At 41.7% G+C, this 19,720-nt stretch overlaps 1 pseudogene; it reads left to right on the top strand.

Moving 5' to 3' along the window:
• Positions 1-18,370: 18,370 nt before the first annotated feature.
• On the top strand, positions 18,371-19,420 carry LOC110308507 (annotated as a pseudogene).
• The last annotated feature ends 300 nt before the right edge of the window (positions 19,421-19,720 follow it).

The following is a 19,720-nucleotide window of genomic DNA, read 5'->3' as shown; positions in this document are numbered from 1 at the left end:
CTGCTGGCATAACCAATGCAATTCTCCTTGCTTCCCATGTTAGATTCCCTAATTGAGTCATGAAGATCTCAAACTGAGATTCTTCAATGATGTATGAGAACACAGTTACTGAGCACATCAAAGCCCCTAAGCCCTTTGGTTCAGAGATTCTATTTTTATATCCTCCTCTTCTTAATTCTCCAAATTGAATTCTAAATTTACTTTGGGCTGTTTGAAGACTAATATCCTAGTGCTTATGTTTGGAAGACCTCTTTGAGGCCTTGGATTATAAAGCAAGCACACAATCCATTTCCCTTTTATTGTTAGGCAATGCAAGCATAAATTGTTCTAAAGAGTTAGTAAGACTACACTGTAGGAGCATTCATTAGCAATCTGCTTGGTGGAGAAAGTAAGAATCTATGGGTGGACAAATCTATAACAGATTTCATTCAAACTTTTAAATTCAATTTTACCAAAAGGACTTGGGGCTTAAAAGAAAACAGACAATCACTTCTTTGGCAAATGAAAAGAAATTAATTGCCATGGAGTGGTCAAAATTCTTGATTCTGAAGAATTCTGTGGGCTCTCAACTAAGTGAACATACTATTTGAATCCCTTCTAATGAAGAAAAATATCTTAAAAGGCCAAAAGCAAAGGCATCTTAGATGTTAAATAGATGCTTGTTTTTCCAACATGGAGATGCTGGTGAGTCATGTTTAAAGGAATCAGAATGGATTAAGCTTTATTTAAACACTGTGGAGGCAAAGGCTATGGGAAAAGCCCTTTGGGAGCTTCCCTCAACCCCAAATATTTGCAAACAGGGTTTAGAGGCTCCCAACACACCACATGTTTTCTGGGTCTTGTTGGATGGTTTGGTTTACTAGAAGTTGTCATTCACCTATTATTTTCCTGTCCTGAAGACCGCTGCCATTTGTTCTCCATTGCCTGCCTTCCTCAACCCCTGATGGTTGTTCTCTATAGGGGCCTACGGCTCCCTTACAAAAGGTGGCACAGGCGTGGGTGAATTACTCCATGTTCTTGAATGAAAACATGATCTCTACCTGGAACCATGACCAGGTTACAACCTTCATTTCAAGAAAGGGCCTCATACCATGCTTGTAACGCCGTTCCAAGCCACCTTGCCTAAATTGCTTTCATGTGCCATTCACTCTAGTTGCATGGAAAGCTGGTTTTTCTCTGGCAATGGGCGACATTTTCCTGGCCCAGCAATCACATGCCTAGAAGGTTTCTACTCTTGTATGAAGGCAAGTTCTGGCCAAAGGAGCCTGGCTGACATGATGGAGCTTCAAATTCACCAGACACAGAGCACAGACAGACAACAACTGGCGCCATGCTGCGCATTCCTACCCATCTTCAGCGTTCCCAGCACATTAGGGAGTGTCAAAGGTCTTTTCTTTGTTTTCAACAACTGAATTGAAGTCTCCAGGATCTAAATGCTGAACTGGCACTCAGGACATTGAGGAAATTAGGGAATGTTAATGCAATCATCTAAATTAAACCATTGGAGCCGTGGCTTTCAAACTTGACTGTGCATTAAGACTGCCTTGGAAGCTTAGGAGAAGAATACGATGTCTGGGCTACTTGCTTCAGAGATTCTGATACAATTGGTTTGGGAAGCAACCGGGACATGTGGATTTTTAAAAGCTCTGTGGATGGATGTATTGTGTCATGAAGGTTGGGTAACCTCTGAACTAGATTTCCTGAGCCAATTGTTATCATAAACTTAAGATTTGGAATACAATTGTGGTCCTTAAAATCACCTGCATACAACAAATACCTGGGTACCCACTAAATTACTGACTTTAATGTACAAAACCATCCATAGAAAGTCTAACTTAATTATGTAGCTAAGTTGTCATATGTATGAGATGTACCTAACATATACACATGACCTATATTATATATGATACATATATACATACAGAGATATGTGTGGTCATGCATTGCTTAGTGACAGCTATTTTCTCAGAAATTAATCTTTACGAATCACTGTATAGAGATTATAGAGTAAGTATGAAGACTAGGATGACATGATATAACATAGAAACAGCATTGTATGTGTGGTCTGTGGACTGAATCCTTGTGATAAGGCAGGCACAGGAGTGCTTATATATACTATGATTTGGATATGAGATGTCATCTATGGTTTTTTTATTAGTGTTCATATGTATTTATTTATTAGACATATTACACTACATTATAACTGTCTTTTTACGGAGAAAACAAGATAATTTAGCTCAATAGATGTGAATTTCTAAATGCGATAAGAGAGATTTTGTTCGAATGTTATTTCCTTTAGTGTGCTAGACTGTATGTCATTAGTTTGATGTATTTTCATATGCACATTTTTATTAGATATTTTCTTCATTCACATTCCAAATGCTGTCCCCAAAGTCCCCTATACCCTCCCCTCGCCGTGCTCCCCAACCCACCTACTCCTGCTTCCTGGCCCTGGAATTTCCCTGTACAGAAGTGGATTCTCACAGTCATCTATTGGATGGAACACAGGGCCCCTAATGAAGGAGCCAGAGAAAGTACCCAAGGAGATAAAGGGCTAACCCTATAGGAGGAACAACAATATGAACTTACCAGTACTCCCCAGAGCTGTGTCTCTAGTTGTATATGTAGCAGAGGATGGCCTAGTCGGCCATCAATGGGAGGAGAGGCCCTAGGTCTTGTGAAGATCATCTATGGGTTTTTATGTTAAATACTTGGTTCCCATCTAGTAGAGATATTTTTGTAAGTTTCTAGAAACTCCCATCAGGAGCTGGGTCCTTGGGGATGACTTGTCCTTGGCCTCTTCATGTCTCGCTCTTTGCTTCCTGTCTGCAATAATGTGACAAGGCTCCTTTCTAGCATATTCTCACTGCCATGATGCTCTGTGCAAGCAGATGGTGCCAAGTAAGCATGGACCAACCTTTTTGAAACTATGAGCCAAAATTTTAAGTAGTTTATATCAGGCATTCTTTCACTATGATGAGGAAATTATAATTGTATTAATAGGAGGAGAGAGAGAGAGAGAGAGAGAGAGAGAGAGAGAGAGAGAGTGTTGCATTATGACACAGTGCAATATATGTCTTTTTAGGTGTATAAAGTAGATAGCTACACTATATGCAGCAGCCAATTCTGAAATGATCTAGTGATTTCTTGCTTTCTGATATCTGAGTGCAGTTTCTCCTACCCTGAATGAACACTGACTTGTGTGACAATGGAATACTGCAGAAAGGACAGTGTGGCACATTGCAACTTCAGCCTTGGTTTCTTGAATCATGAGCCCTGACTGATGACATCTCTATGGATTCTTCAGCAGTCCTACAGCAGCCTCTGTGAAAAGACACTGATGCTTCCTACCAATAAAAGGCACCATTCTGTCATTCATGGGAGTGACCCTCGAAAGTGGATTTGCCAACTTCAGCAAGCCATCAGGATGGCCACAATCAGAATTTAAAGAAACTGTGAGTTGGAAGTGTCCAGAGAAATGAAAGATCATAAGCCAATAGGATTACACATGGGTTCTTCTGCAGTGGCGTTGCTCCTGTCTGTAACTGAAGAAACGGAGCTTCAGAGACAATAAGCAGTTATTGTGAGTACACAGAGCCTCTATCTAGGAATGACTGTTCAGCTATTGTCCTCCAATCCTGGACTTTTAGGACACTATACAGTGTGTGTGTGTGTGTGTGTGTGTGTGTGTGTGTGTGTGTGTGTGATGGTGGCTATAACTTAGAATAACAAGCAAAGAAAGCAGATTCTGCCAGACAGCTCTGGTGTTGTCTTAGCATTGCCAATTGTCCCGGAGCAATTAGACCATCAAAATGCTGTTCTTTCCTAGTCACATCATGGCTTTTATTGTTTCCTTAAGTCCCCAAAGCTAAAGGAATTCTAGGAGCATCATCCATTTTAGTCCTCTGGCCTTTTAACTAATGTCTCAAAACTCAGATTATAGCATATATGTTACAAGTGGCTCAAAGGATAGTTGCCCATACCCGAAACCTCGTGTGTTTCAAGTTAAGTCGTTTAAGTTTTTGCAACTCTACCCAAGCAGCTAGAGAAACGATCATCAAGACAACTTCTACATGGAATAAAGACAAGTCCCTGAAGTTTGAGAGGCTGAAAGTCTCTGCTCTGGCTCTGTAGTCAGATACTATTCCCATCAGCTCTGATTAAACGCTTGCAGAATCGGGCCCAGGAGTGGGTCATTTTAAAGCTCCCTGAATGATTCAGTGTACAACCAGGGTTGTAGAGGACTGATGTAATGTTTTACAATCTGTTTCCTCGTTTGCTAAGTGTAGGTAATAATGCTGATGCCCTTGGTGGTTTCTTGAGAGGATTAGGGGCAATTACAGTGAAGCTCCAAGTATGTTACCTGGCACATCATTGGTACATGGTGAATGCCATCCATCAGTATTTGCGGTTTGTCTTAACATTTTTAGTGCATTATACAAAGTATACAGTTACTTATATCCATCTATTGGCTTCTATTCCTCAGAGCGTTCTTTTACACTTAGAACTTCCTTCCAATCCAGACAGCAAGTAAATACATATCTCATTTTCTTCAAGTTATTTTTTTTTTCAATTTTAATTTAGCACTTACATCTATCTGGAATTTACCATCTTGCTAAGCAATATAAGGTGTGGCCAGTTTAGTTTTTTCAACAAAGAGCTATTTTTTCCTGCTTTCTTTTTTTTATTATTAGATATTTTCTTTATTTACATCTCAAATGTTATCCCCTTTCCTGGTTTCCTCTCTGAAAATCCCCTATCTCCTCCCCCATCGCCCTGCTCCCCAACCCACCCACTCCTGCTTCCTGGCCCTGGCATTCCCCTATACGGAGCATAGAACCTTCATAAGACCAAGGGCCTCTCCTTCCACTGATTACCGACTAGGCCATCCTCTGCTACATATGCAGCTAGAGACATGAGTCCCACCATGTGTTTTCTTTGGTTGGTGGTTTAGTCCCAGGGAGCTCTTGGGGTACTGGTTAGTTTATATTGATGTTGCTCCTAGGGGACTGCAAACCCATTCAGCTCCTTGGGTAATTTCTCTAGCTCCTTCATTGGGGACCCTGTGCTCCATCCAATGGCTGACTGTGAGCATCCACCTCTGTATTTTCCAGGCACTGGCAGGGCCTCTCAGAAGACACTTTCCCATTCCTGTGCATTAAAACCTTCCTTCCTGAAATGACCAGTGAAGTCAGGTTAGCAGGATTAAATTTTGGATATTGTAACTGACATAAATTGATTGCTCCTATGTTCTTATCCTAACTTAAAAATAATTGTGTGTGTGTGTGTGTGTGTGTGTGTGTGTGTAATATGTACAGCTAAAGGAGGGGCCAGAAGAGGGCATTAGACCCTCCAGAACTAGAGTTCAGATGTTTGGGGATGCCTAATCAATGTGCTAGAAACCAAACCTAGGTCCTCTGAAAGAGCAGCAAGTACCCTCAACTGCTTCATTGTGCTCAATTGGTGAACCATCCCTCTAGCCCTCTTATCCTAACTTTTTCATAAACAGTTAATCAATGGGATTTTTACAATGGCTTTAACACCTGTTGAGTAAGTTTGAATATTTATCATCCCCATTTACTAAAAGTTTCTCCAATATTTTTGGGTGGCGTACCATTCAAGCATCAAATTCCTGTTTTTAATGTAAATATTTGAAATCTTTGCATGCTGTGTGTGGGCATGTGTATGCGGGTGCACATGTATTCATGTGAAATGTATGTATGCACAGGCCATAGCATGCATGTGGAGGTCAGAGGACAGCCTCCGGTGTCGTTTCTCACCTTCTATGTTGTTTGAGGCAGCATTGCTCCATTTTCTTAGTTGTGGTATACATCAAAATCTGAGAATTTCCAGGGATGCTCCTGCCTCCCATCAGGTCTCACTGAAGGTGTGCACTGCTGCTTACTTCCATGTAAAAGGGCACTTTAGCACTGATGTGTTTGGCTTTCTGCCTTCCAGAACACTTTTTCCTAGGTCTCCATCACCTGGGATTAGCCCAGCTTGAGAGAAAGACCTTCAAGCGCTGTGTTATGACATGCTGAGTTCTTTTGGGGCTGGGTCATCTCTATCTTAAATTTAACCATATTCACATATTCCTCCAAACCAACACTACAGCCTTGGTGTTGCCCATTAACCACAGCACTGGGGTGAGGACAGTGAGTTACTGTCGTCACTTCTGAGTTCTTTCTGTAAGGTTCCTCCACTGAGTATGCAGTGTGCATTATGTCACACACTTAAGTTGATAGTAAGTCCACAGAGTCCTTGCCACTCCTTTCTTCAAAGGGTGAAACTAATTCTCAGCCACAATTAATGACTCCCTTCTAAGAATGAGAAAATGGAAGAAATTATGGCCTGAGACTTCTTTGCTTGTTTGCTCTCCTGAGTCACCTAGAGGCCAGTCACCATGTTGGTAGGACATTCAAATAGCCCTTGAAAGAAATCCAGGTGGCAAGGAGCTCCTGACAGGAGTTAGTGGTCACTTACCAGTTGCTTGAATGGTCATTGCAAGTGGACCCTCCAACCCTAGAGAGACTTGGGATGGCCATAGCACCAGGAAGCTATTAATGTATTTGATCACAACATCCTAAGAGATGTAGAATTTCAACACCCGGCTAATAATTTATCTCCTCCTGAATTATGTCATATTCAATGTCAACTGGTTTTGAAGCAGCTAAAGCTGATGTAGTGCGCAGCAGCAGATGTCTACTGGATTTGTTTAATCTTTACAACAATCTTGGAGACAGCTTCATGAGTCCTCCACTTTACAGGAGAAAGCCAGGTGATGATATACCAAGACCCGTGGTCAGGATTTGATCCAGGTAGTTTGGTGCAAAGCTCCTTCTTACCCACTGTAGTTTTTCATGCCGGACTCGGTGACCCAAGTCACCTTGATCTTCCTTAATTCAATTTTTAAAAACAACCAAGAGAGAGAAAAAAGATAAAGGGCAGCCGGGCGTGGTGGCACATGCCTTTAATACCAGCACTTAGGAGGCAGAGGCAGGCAGATTTCTGAGTTTGAGGCCAGCCTGGTCTACAGAGTGAGTTCCAGGACAGCTAGTACTATACAGAGAAACCCTGTCTTGTAAAAACCATAAAAAAAAAGATAAGGGGCAAGATCGCTGTGCCAATAAGAACAAATGCATGTCACTGTACCATTAGGAGCAACCAAGGGTATATCAAATGCTTTGCCTTCAGTCTCACAAGACATTGAAGAAAGGGGGCAGCGATTCCACCCCTAAGAACCTACCTATTTGGTACCCGTTGTGGGATGAATATAGCATAAGCACCTCCCCTAGACCCCAAGGAGACTTAGACATTCATATTATAATAATATAAATGACGACAGTGAAACTGTGAATATACTTTACATAAAAGGAAAGCATACACTCATGCAATAATAAAAAGTAAAACCAAAAAAGTAATAGCAATGAAATTAAAATTAATGATAAACAGAAGATATTTATTATAACTATTTGAGAGGGACAAGTTCCACTCCATTACTCAAAATAATGTGAATCGTATTGAATAAATCCTATTTAAATAAACGAGCCCAGTTGGCAGATAATACTGCCAGCTTTGCTAAAGGGTAATTGACAAATACCCTTAGCTGTTTGAAGTATAAAACATGATATTTTGTTACATTTGTAGATAATGGCATGACTAGTACAATCACACTGTCATTCAAATCAGCCCATTTAGTTAAAGAGAGGGGACGAGTTGCATACTCTGAAAAGGGTCTTTTTCCTCTGTGCCAGATACAAGTAATAAGTTGGCATATGTAAAGGAAATAACTTGCTAACATATACTAGAAATGTTTAGAAGGTAGTGCTTAATGGTTCATATTAATCATTAACTTGATAGGATCTAGAATCACCATAAAAATTGGCTTCAGGCCATGCCTGAATCTCTAGATTGGGTGGGAAGACCCACTGTAAATGTGGGTGTCATTATTCCCTAGGCTGGAGATGAAGTGAGCTGTTCCATGAATCATCACTTTCTTCTTCCTGTGGACACAGTGTGACCACACACACACACACACACACACACACACTTACACATACTTGTTTTAAAAAAATCCTAAAAATAAAATTAAAATTAAACACAAGAGGTTAATACACAAGGCTAGTCCCTCTGTTCTGAAATGGTTCATCATCAATGGGCCTGCCTGTGACAGGGTATGCACTGATTGATATGTCTGATCTGGTCCTTGGGGCTGATGTGACAGCCTTATCAAAGTCGGTATTATTTTTGGTTACTACGGGTGTGCATGTTTAATCTATTGCATGCAAAGTTAAAATCTGACGTATTGCTGTGGAGAACACTAAGAATGATTGTCTAATCTGGACGTGAATAAGACCAACCTTTTATGAGACCCTGATACCCAATAAATGTGAGAAAAAGTTTTTCTTTAGACAGCATGGTTCACACAGAGGCTTTCAGATAAACAGTCTTATGAAATCTTTTCTTACTAGATGCCAAATTAATCAAGCAATATTGGTAGAGTTCCTTTGTCAATTACGGTGCTCATGTATTCAATATATTAATGATATACACAACAAAGAAAGGATGTCTTCCAGCTCTTAATATACTCTTTCAGTTAGAATTTAGAAGAGTTATCGATATTTGCCTTCAATTGTGCTTTTGAGGTTGCTTAACCTCCATGATGCCATTTTAGGTAACAGATACATCTCCCATTCTCATAGGAAAGTCCTTACGTACAAACTCCCGGGCACCCTAGATCCTCATGTTCCACCTCACTGCCACACTTCCATCCCTGCCACTCTCACTTTGCTTGGATGTTGTCTTCTTCAGAATGTATTGGTGCTTTTGAAGCCAGCCCTGCCATAGGCCTCTGTCTTCCTGATCATCCCCTCTTGTTCTGCAGATGTTTTGTCTTCCTGACCATCCCCTCTTGTTCTGCAGATGTTTCCTATTGAATCGAAACAGTTGCGATTAACCAAACAAGACCCTCCTGAGACTTTCACTGCTCATGTTTCCAAACAGAGGGAGGAGATCCTTGAGAGACTTGCATTATTGATATTTTCATGTGGAGGGAGGAGGAGGCCTGTAGAGCTGCATCATAATTTGACTATTCTTCTGCAGGTAACTTTTAACCATGCTCCACTACTCCAAACTCCTCTTACCAATGCTCCTAAGAGAATTTCCTTATGCGCATTTCTGGAGGAAATTGCTTATCAGTGCATACACACACACACACACACACAAACACACACATGCTAACCCTTATACATATTCCTAAAGGTATCCCCTCACCCATACTTCTGTAAATAACCTCTTACCCATGCTTATGCAGACAACATTAATATATTTATTGGGTGGCCAAGCTGATCTTGGGTGGAATTATTTTATTGGCTTATTGGTATCCTATCTGTGAATGTCTTTGTATCTCCCCAGGGAATATAATCTCACACCTCTGCTTAGAGTAGTTTCTTTTATTTTGTATTAGGACACTATTTATTTAATCTTTCACTTATTCAGAAACCATTACTTCCACATTGCCAACCCTTATTCTTTATGCTGAAGAATCATTCAAGTTTTCTACTTTGCATGCATTGTTTTCTCTTAATAGAAACCTATACAAAAGAATTCTGTTTCCAATAATGATGTGCTGTGTAATTCAGACTCAAGGAGTAACCTTGGGGCTGTTTACCTCTTGATAGCAGCTTCCGATTCAAATAAAGATTGCTGACACTATGACTTAGATCTTTAAATTTTATAACACTATAGGGTAAGAATTAGAAGTTCATGTTTTTGTTTGTTTGTTTCAGACTGAGCTACAAAACAAACAAAAAACACTAAGAACTTGTGGGAAGTGCTATATAGACTGCTGTAGAAGATTCATCAACGATCTCACCCAACATAATGTCAGGTAGCTGGGCAAGATGTGACCACCATCGCAACAGGGCACAAATATTCTGATGGTAACCAATTGACTTCTCACTGTATGTAATGCCCACTCCACTGGAAGAAAATTGCCTGGAACTGTAAACCTAATCCAAAGCCAATGACTAGGGTGGCCATAGTGGTAAATATATTACTGATGCTTTACCAAACAGAAATGGTGTCAAACTTCCTTCTAAATATTTTTGTTAATATCTGTACTAGTCAGGGTTCTCTAGAGAACAGAACTTATAGAATGAGTATATCTATAGTTATTCTAAATCTATAGATAGATAGAGAGAGGGGGGGGTATTAGAATGGCTTACAGGCTGTGGTCCAGCTAGTCCAACAATGGTTGTCTACACATGGAAGGTCCAAGAGTCCGGTAGTTGTTCTTTCTATGTGGCTGGATGTCTCAGATAATCTTCAGTATACCAGAATCCTAACGAAGTAGGCTCTAAAGCCAGTGAAGGGATGGCCTTGCCAGCAAGAGCAAGAACAAGCAAGCAAAGAGCCACTTTCCTTTTCCCTGTCCTTTATATAGACTGCCAGGAGGAGGTGTAGCCCATATTAAAAGCATATCTTCCCACCTCAATGATCTGGATTAGAAGTGGGCCTTTCCACTTCTAATGATTTAATTAAGAAAAATACGTCACATGTTTGTCCAGCCATTTGGGTTTAGTCAATTCCAGATGTAGTCAAGTTGGAAACCAAGAATAACCATCACAGTATCTGCAAGTTAGTGGTCTTTTCAGCCTTGGTCAGGGAATAGAAGTGAAGGCAGTAACTCATAATGGTTCAAAGTGATAAGAAAAGATGCCCATTGGGTACTCAACCCTAAATGGACACCCATCTCACCTTCTCCAAGGCTCAGAGAACACTTTATGTAAGAGGGAACAGAAAGAACTTAAGAAGATTGGGCAATTGGCCATGAAATGCTGTCTTCTGAATGTGAGAAGGATTTGCCTATTGCACACATTAATAGCAGCTGTGGTCACCTGCTCAAGACTTGGCCCATCAACATTTTGTTATGGATGAGGGAGGGACTTATGAGGCCCTATGCATCCCCAGGGAACTTTAGGCAATTAATAGTTCCTGGAGGATAAAGAGCCATAGAACTTTCGGGTGTCACCATTGATAACCTCACTGCCTTTACTTTGGTAAACATATTAAACTAACTGAGCATAGTATGTTACACACACATAAAAGAGACATGGAACTAGGAGCAGAACTTACTAGGAGGAAGAAGGGAGTTGGGGGGGATTACAGGGATAAGAGAGAACACTGTACATTATATATGTATGTGAATTTAATTAAAGCACAAATTTAAATGACCATCAATCTCACCATACTCATTAAATTCTTGGTGATTGAAGTTTCGGATGAAGATTTTGTGTTGATAAACATGACTGATGAATCTTCTCTTCCATTGTCTCTGGGGTGCTTTAAACCCCTTAGGAATGATCATTACTGTCCTACTCTACCACGGCCATCTAAATACTCTTCTAAGGAGACTTCTTGTTTTGATCATCATTTCATTTCATATTTTCATCCTCCCAGATGACATGGTCCTTGAAGGCAGAAGCAGGGCTGTCTTCCATTCTCATAGCTCAAAACAAGCAAAGTAAGTGATTCATCCTACAGGCAATAAATTAAAGACCAGAAGGAGGGAAGTAACTCCACTCCATGGACATTCTACGTGTGTTAGCATGCATGCTCCTGGATATAGATAGACTAAATTCCTTTTACACTAACTTACCTCTTGGTATTCCTTTGACGAGTGGAAGGTGAAGTGTAATTTGATTCAAGTGATAAGTACTCAGAGTCAGTATCACCCTCGTCCAAGAGGCTGCAGCACAAGCCAGAGCTTGCATGAAGAGAAAGGTTTGAAGTTCTGATGCTCCTTTTGCAAAGAGAAAACCATGTGCTTGGCAGCTTGATGAGATGAGCATCTGAGAGGGCTGACAGAGCAAACTTTGTTTTAAATACTTTCCATCGTGTAGTCAGTAGCGTGGTACATGAGTGCAGGTACCTTGGTGGCCAGATGGATTGAATTCCCTCAGGAGCTGGAGTTACAAGTGGTTCCCAACTTGGGTGCCGAGAATCATACTCTCAGGTCCTCTGCCTGAACCGTCTCCTGAGAGCAATATTTTAAAAGAATTTATGATTATAACTACATAATTGTATTTTTAGTTCCATAAAAATCTTGACGTTCACGAGCCCCTCCCCTGTCCGAGCTAGAATTTCGACTGCTGTGATATCATGCTCACCTCATCCCTGTTGCCACATTGCTGCGACTGCCTGCGTGCAAAGTCCTCACCATGACCAGAAGACAGTGTTTCACACAGCAGTCCTCATGAAACACCATCCCCTAGCTTAGGAGCTGAGGGTAACTGATGGCTGCCAGGAGAGGGACAGCCAGTTTACCAAGGGTGCTGCTCCTGACGGGTTAGCCATGTTCAAAAGCATGGTCCTATACCCACGCACACACTGGAACCTCAGTGAGCTCAACGGGTTAAAAAAAAAAAAGAATATGTCATCAAAATACAATATATTTGGCATGACATTCTCAAACAATAATTTTAGGAAGTCTGGAGGTTCATTAAGAGGAAAGAAAGCAATGGTGGTGCGCTTGGAAAACAGAACTTTGAGCAGTCTTCAGGCCTCCATTGTGACTGGCCTGCCTTGGTGAGTTGCGCATGCGCTGTTTCGCAGCTTTCCAGGCCAGCGTGTCTTTTCCTAGACTTGTTTCCCACCGCTGCTCTCAGCTCACCAAAATGATGTTCTTAACTTAACTTGACGTCTTCATGGGGAGGATGAGGGAGTGCCAAATGGACTGAGAGCACAAGAGAGTGGTAGCTTGACATCAGTAGTCCTCGGGATCTTGGCAGTATCAGAACGGCCTGTAGGATGTCTTTAAAACACTGATTATTGTTATAAAAGACCATCTTAACTGTGAACGTTTTCACTCTACTATTTCACCAGTACGGTGTTACCCAAAGCATCATTTTGTCCAGGAAACAACAATAACAACAACAACAAAACAATTATGATAATGTACTATTTCAGCAAAAACCCAATGGTGAAATGTGTCCCCGCTGTCCAGTTTAGAAAGCTGCCAATCATGCCCAGTGTCTTAGTTAGGATTTTACTGCTGTGAGCAGACACCATGACCAAGGCAACTCTTCTAAGAACCTGGCTTACAGGTTCAGAGGTTCAGTCCATTATCATCAACGCAAGAACATGGCAGTGTCCAGGCAGTATGGTGCAGGAGGAGCTGAGAGTTTTACATCTTCATCTGAAGGCTGCTAGCAGAATACTGGCTTTCTAGGCAAAAGGATCTTTACAGTGTCAAGAGAACCATGAAACCAAAGTTATCACTGCTGAAAAAACTTAACTAAGCACAGCTGACTATGCGAAGCAGAAAACAGAGTGACAGGAAAACAAAGAATGGGAACCACTGATTTGTTTCACATGGACAGAATAAATCAGCCTGGAAAGTATATGAGGGAAGAGAGGATTTTAGTACTCAGTAAATCATTCACTCTACTGTAGAAATATGTACTTATTCTGTAATACAGGCTTGACTTTTGATATAACTAAATACAAGCACAGTAAAACTTGAGAAAGGGTTTATTTCAGCTCATTCTTTGAGGGGGTTGAGTCCATCGCAGCAGGGAAATCACAGCATCAGCAGAAAGTGGCTGTTCACATTACATCCAAGCCAGGATGCAGAGAGAGAGAGAGAGAGAGAGAGAGAGAGAGAGAGAGAGAGAGAGAGAGATGAAGACTCATTCTCACCTCACTTTCTCCTTTTTTGCTTTTTCTTCAGTATGGCATCCCAGTCCGGTGGTGTTACCCACATTCAGGGTGGGTGTCTAGATGCTTGCAAATTCAATCAGGTTGACAATGAAGATAACTTGTCACTCATCCCCCAATTGCATTTATCCCCCAAACCATTACCACTCCAGCCTTTAATAAATATTGCAACTATGTGTAAATGTAAATTGGACATTTTACATATTCATGTGTAGTTCTATAAGATTGGTTCTATTATTAATTATCATCCTCATCTAATTTTCTTATGAGCAGATTGGGAAACAGGCACACAGCATAGCTTTCCCAGGAAATATACTTGTAATAGGTATATTGCAGGCAAGGCAGAGTTTCCATTTGGCCTCATTCTCTATGTTGTTAGTCATGATCCTGAAAGGTTGCCATGCCTGACCTGACTAATAGGTCTAAGATCTACGTAACACCAAGTGGGGTCTCAAGCACAAGGCTGCCTTGAAAACAAAGAGAGAGGAAGAAAGTAAGTTGTCAAATGTCAAACAATTGGATGGATCTTTCAGAATTACGTTAGGAAATAACCTGGCATAATTGCTGAAGCAGAAGAAAATTGAAGATTTAAACACAAAGTCCAATGCCCCATATACGGAAGTATATTTTTATTATGGTTGAGAAAAACAAACACATTGTTTCACATAGTGCTGTAAACCTAGGGCTCCTTTGAAAGATGGCATGGATTTTCAGAGGGCATCCACCTGTTCTAGCCTAAGCCTCAGAGTACACCCTTACCTGCCCACTCTGGCTAGGAAGCCCACAGTGCCCCAAGACCACCTCTGCTCCATTCAGCGAGGGCTTTCTTCGTAGAACAGGGCTCTTGGTTCCTTTGTCTGGTTACAGGGTTGCTACTTACTGGCCTTGTGGAAGAATGGCAGAGTCCCAAAGTCTGTCGCCTTCAATTCATCTCAGCTCTGATTTCTCCTGAGCCCTTCCAAGCCCCTTCTGGTTCTATTATGCCTTTTCTATCTCCATCTTGTGATGGTAAGTGAGGTGTTTCTAGAAGCCTTCTCTCCCTAGGAACATGGCAAGTGTTTTCTTTGAGTATCAGAGCCAAGGCTCACTTCACAGATACAGAGAGTACATAACGTTTATGCTCTCCAGATAGCTGTAAAGTCTGATTTTCCCCAAATGGATGAAGTTGTATGTGCTTCTTAAGCATTTCTTTTACTTCCTTCTGCCTCATCAAACATTATAAAAAGAATCAGAAAAATGAAACTCATTTAAACATAGGAGCTGAGATAGCTCAGCTTATAAAATGCTTGTCTTGCAAGCATGGGACCCTGCATGTAATCTCCAGTCTCTGTGTACATCCAGCTGTGGTGGGCCATCCCTGTAAGCCTAGTGTTAAGAAACAAAAAAGGTGTCTCCCTGGGGGTGGCTGGCTGGCTCACCTGGCCTAATTGACGAGTTACAACCAGTAAGTACCTAAGAAAACACATGAAAAGTGATCCTGAGGAGGGCACCCAAGGTTATCCTCTGACAAAGTGCACGCATACACATATGAATGTACAGTCAGGCTCACATGTACCCCCCGACACACACATAAGCATATGCACTCATATCGCACATACACTCCGCCACAGACAAACATGAATACACACAGGCACATGCACAAATGCATAAAAATAACCAATTACTCTTGAAAAAAATCAATAAATGAAAACATATCCATTAATTCTGCTCAAATGTTGAAAATAATTAACAGGTTCAATAAAAACTATAGTCCAACATAAACCAGTTTATAGCAAAAATCTGCTTCTTCATACTGTACTGTGTTTTCAAGACAGAGAACTTGTTCCATCTTGGCCAAGAGAAGCTTGATTGAACAAATTGAACTGTACTCATTTGTTTGATTTTAACAGAATTGTGATGTCACCGGGTCTGGATTATTTAAGGGTCATTGGAATTTTATGCTAATAGAGAACACGACACATATGGCAGACAGAAGATGGGTAGTCTTGTGTCACCACATGTTATGGGACTCAGTCATATCCCTAAGATTTTTGCTTATTACTCTATTGTGTTGGAAAGCTCACATTAGTTCTCCCTAATGCTTGTCACATGTTGTAATCATGGTCCCTTTGATATTCTGACCTGGAATTTTTTGAGACATTAATTTGTCCCCTGCAGCTCCTTCTTCTTTTGGTAACTGTCATGTTGAAAACCCTAAACTCTTAAACTGAATAAACTGAAATCAAGAAAGAACGGTGATCAAGGTTCTTTTGATAGAGGTGTGTTGCCCATAATTAAGGCCCTCTGCCGTCCATATTTTACCTTCATGACTCTAACTGTTCTCAACATTGACATGTGGATTGTGTCATTTCTGTTTCATGAGGAGATTATCCAGGCTTGGGGTCAGGAGGCAGGTAGCAAAAGTAACTACTCCTGTAGATTGTCTTCAGGTCTGCTAAGAATACAGAGTAAACTGAAGCAACAGCAATGCACAGGATGGAATTCTTGGAAGAATCTTGAATCTCGCTTCCTTTTTCTACTCTTGGGTACTAGTGCACATAAGCCTACATAGAAACCAGAGTGTCATTCCCTCAAATGCTTATTTACAATTTTTTTAAAAATGCAAGTTGTATCCTTGAACCTGGAACTCAAAATTTTGACTATACCAGCTGGACAGTCAGCCTCAGAAAATCCTCCATCCCCTCACCTCTTAACCCCCAACTGCCAACCCCTCTATTTGAACCCCTAGAACTGGGCTTATAAGCACACACCAACACATCTGTTTTTTAGCTGGGGGCAAAGGACCTGAATGCACTCTCATGATTAGTACCCACTGAGCCATCTTCCTAGTCCTAAACTTCCCTCTTTTATGAAACTTTTCTAAACTCATCATCCAGAAATGTCTCTCATACTTCTGAATTCCCAAATCAACTTGAATCCTCAGCATTTAGAAAATAAAGTTTCTGTCTACCCATGACTTGGCTCTTCAACAACTTATCCATGTAGGATGATGGTCTCAGCTTTTTGATGTTGAAAATGCTTTTGACACAGTACACATGTACCTGCAGTTGATCAGATGGCTCTGTTTCAGCCTATAGGCATTCCTACCCACAGATTGAAAAAATCATCAGCTACATTGTCTGCTAAGTATGAAGGCATGCTCTAATTTAAAGGGCCTGTAGAATAATTGGCTCCTACACTTTCAAAGCCATCCAGGGTAGTTGGTTTTCAACTCACACAAACATATGCTTCTAAAATGGTTTTGAAAATAGATGTTAGCTTTTGGTTGAAACCCTCTAGTGGATAAAATATGGCTGCCACATCAGAGTAGCAATTTTTACACAAAGGCAAATGTCATTTCCAATCTATTTTTTATAAAAGAAACCCTGGTTTCTGAAGAGATGGTTTAAGGGTTAAGTGTATATTTTTCTCTTGTAGAAGGCCCAGGTTCAATTCCCAGCACTCACAGAGTAGCTTACAAGCATCCTTAACTACAGCTTTAAGGGGTCTGATACCACTTTCTGACCTCCATAGGCACCAGACATGCATGTAGTACACACATACATACAAGCGGGAAATGCATCCGTACACATAAAAGAGAAAGCAGATCTGTATTTTGGGCATAGTTATCTAAAGCCATCCCGATTGTGAAAAGAAGCTGCATTGCACCTGTTCACTAGCTCCTCAGTCAATCAGGAACACTCAGAAAGCTCAACAGCTCTTTGAACATTCTGTGGTTGACAGCTGCTAGGCAGTAGTGTGAGAGTCAGCTAGCTCTAGGCCAGCCCCCATAGCAGTGCTCACAGGGCTTTCAGCCTCTCCAGGGAGGAAACAATATCCTCTCTTGGCCAGGAGTTTCAGTTAGCTCTGTAGAGCCACAGGTAGAATGCAGGTCTGGAAAATGGTGCTGCCAATGTGCTTGGCTGGAGATGCTTATCAAGGTCCTTCTATTGTCTCCCTAACAATAGCCAGCAGTCCTACCAGTGTTTGTTTTCACAGGCCATTCTCTGCAGAACAGAGGCTGCCAAGCATCAATCAGAGGAAGAATTCAGGAATGCTCAGTGGGAGGGTACAGGGATGAGGAGGGAACCCAGCTCCTGCTCTTCTTTCTTCTGTTCATGGTAAAGCATCTAAATTAAGATCTGCTCAGAGCCTGGAGTAATGACAACCATGGTCCACACGGAGAGGTCTTGATGATGTCACCGTTATGGCTCCCAGGTCATTTCCAGGGATACTTGTATATATATATATATCCTTCCATTTTGATATGCTTAGCATATGTTGTCTTCCTGGATGTGTGAATAAGTGGGTCTCTGTGTCTCTATCTGTTTCTTATACTGTTTCTGGGTCTCTTTTTCACCTCTTTGTTCTGTCCTATTCTAATATATTACTTTTGTTCCATCTTTTCTTATTTTATTATTATCCTTTAAATTATCCGTTAGAAACCTGCTTATTTTCTAATGACTGAAACAGGGGTGGAGGGCTGGATCCAGATAGGAGAGGAGGTGGGGAGGAACTGGGAGGAATAGAAGGAGGGGAAAGTGTGATCAATATATGTTATATAAGAAAAATCTATTTTCAATAAATAGAAAAAGTTCTTTTAAAAAAAGCTAGGATATAAAAAAGTTTTTTTGTTTGTTTGTTTGTTTTTTTTTTAATCAGTTCTGCTTTACCTGGCAGAACTGATAACACCTATTCTCCAGGAAGATGGGGTGCCCATGGGAGAGCTCTTCAGGGAAATTACGAAGCCTCTGAGACCCATGGGCAAGGCTGCTGCTTTATTGCTGGAGATCCTGGGTCTCTTATGCAAGAGCATGGGTCCCAAAAAGGTGGGGATGCTGTGGCAAGAGGCTGGGCTGACCTGGAGGGAATTTCTAGCAGAGGGCCAAGACGTTGGCTCATTTGTGACTAAAAAGAAGGTGGAATATACTTTGGGAGAAGAATCTGAAGCTCCTGGCCAGAGGGCACTTGCCTTTGAGGAGCTTCGTAGGCAGCTAGAGAAGCTGCTGAAGGACGGCGGCAGTAATCAGCGTGTGTTCGACTGGATAGACGCCAACCTGAATGAGCAGCAGATAGCATCCAATACATTAGTCCGAGCCCTCATGACAACTGTCTGTTATTCTGCAATTATCTTTGAGACTCCTCTCCGAGTGGATGTTCAAGTGTTGAAAGTGCGAGCAAGACTGCTGCAGAAATACCTGTGTGACGAGCAGAAGGAGCTACAAGCACTCTATGCTCTCCAGGCCCTTGTAGTGACTTTAGAACAGCCTGCCAACCTACTTCGGATGTTCTTTGATGCTCTATATGATGAGGACGTGGTGAAGGAAGACGCCTTCTACAGCTGGGAGAGCAGCAAGGACCCTGCTGAACAGCAGGGCAAAGGTGTGGCCCTTAAATCTGTCACAGCATTCTTCAATTGGCTTCGTGAGGCTGAGGACGAGGAGTCTGATCACAACTGATGGCAGGTGGGGCAGGGGACTTGGAGCCATGGACACGTGGATGGCCCAGCCAGCCAGCCGCCTGGACTGCAGGGGGGCGGCGGCAGCAGTGGCGGCAGTGGCAGTGGGTGCCTGTAGTGCGATGTGTCTTGAGCTAATAAAGTGGCTGATGAGGCAGGATGGCTTGGGGCTGCCTGGGCCCCCCCTTCCAGGATGCTGCCAAGTGTCTCTCTCCTCCCCCCCAGGGCACAGAGATATATATAAAGTCTTGAAATTTGGTGTGTCTTTGCAGGGCGGAGGGGCACTACCGCCTGCCTCTAGGGTCCTTTTATATTTTCTGAAATCACTCTTGGGACTGCCGTCCTCGCTGCTGGGGGCATATGCCCCAGCCCCTGCACCACCCCTGCTGCTGCCTGGGCAGGGGAAAGGGGGGGCACGGTGCCTGTAATTATTAAACATGAATTCAATTTAAAAAAAAAGCTAGGATATAAAAAAGTTTTTGGTTTTTTTTGTTTTTTTTTTTTGTTTTTTGTTTTTTTGTTTTTTGTTTTTTTTGAGGCAGGCTCCTATGAGTGGCTGAGACT

This window comes from Mus caroli, chromosome 13 (assembly GCF_900094665.2).
Source record: "Mus caroli chromosome 13, CAROLI_EIJ_v1.1, whole genome shotgun sequence".
NCBI classification, from domain to species: domain Eukaryota; kingdom Metazoa; phylum Chordata; class Mammalia; order Rodentia; family Muridae; genus Mus; species Mus caroli.
This window is presented reverse-complemented; position numbering and strand designations above follow the sequence as displayed.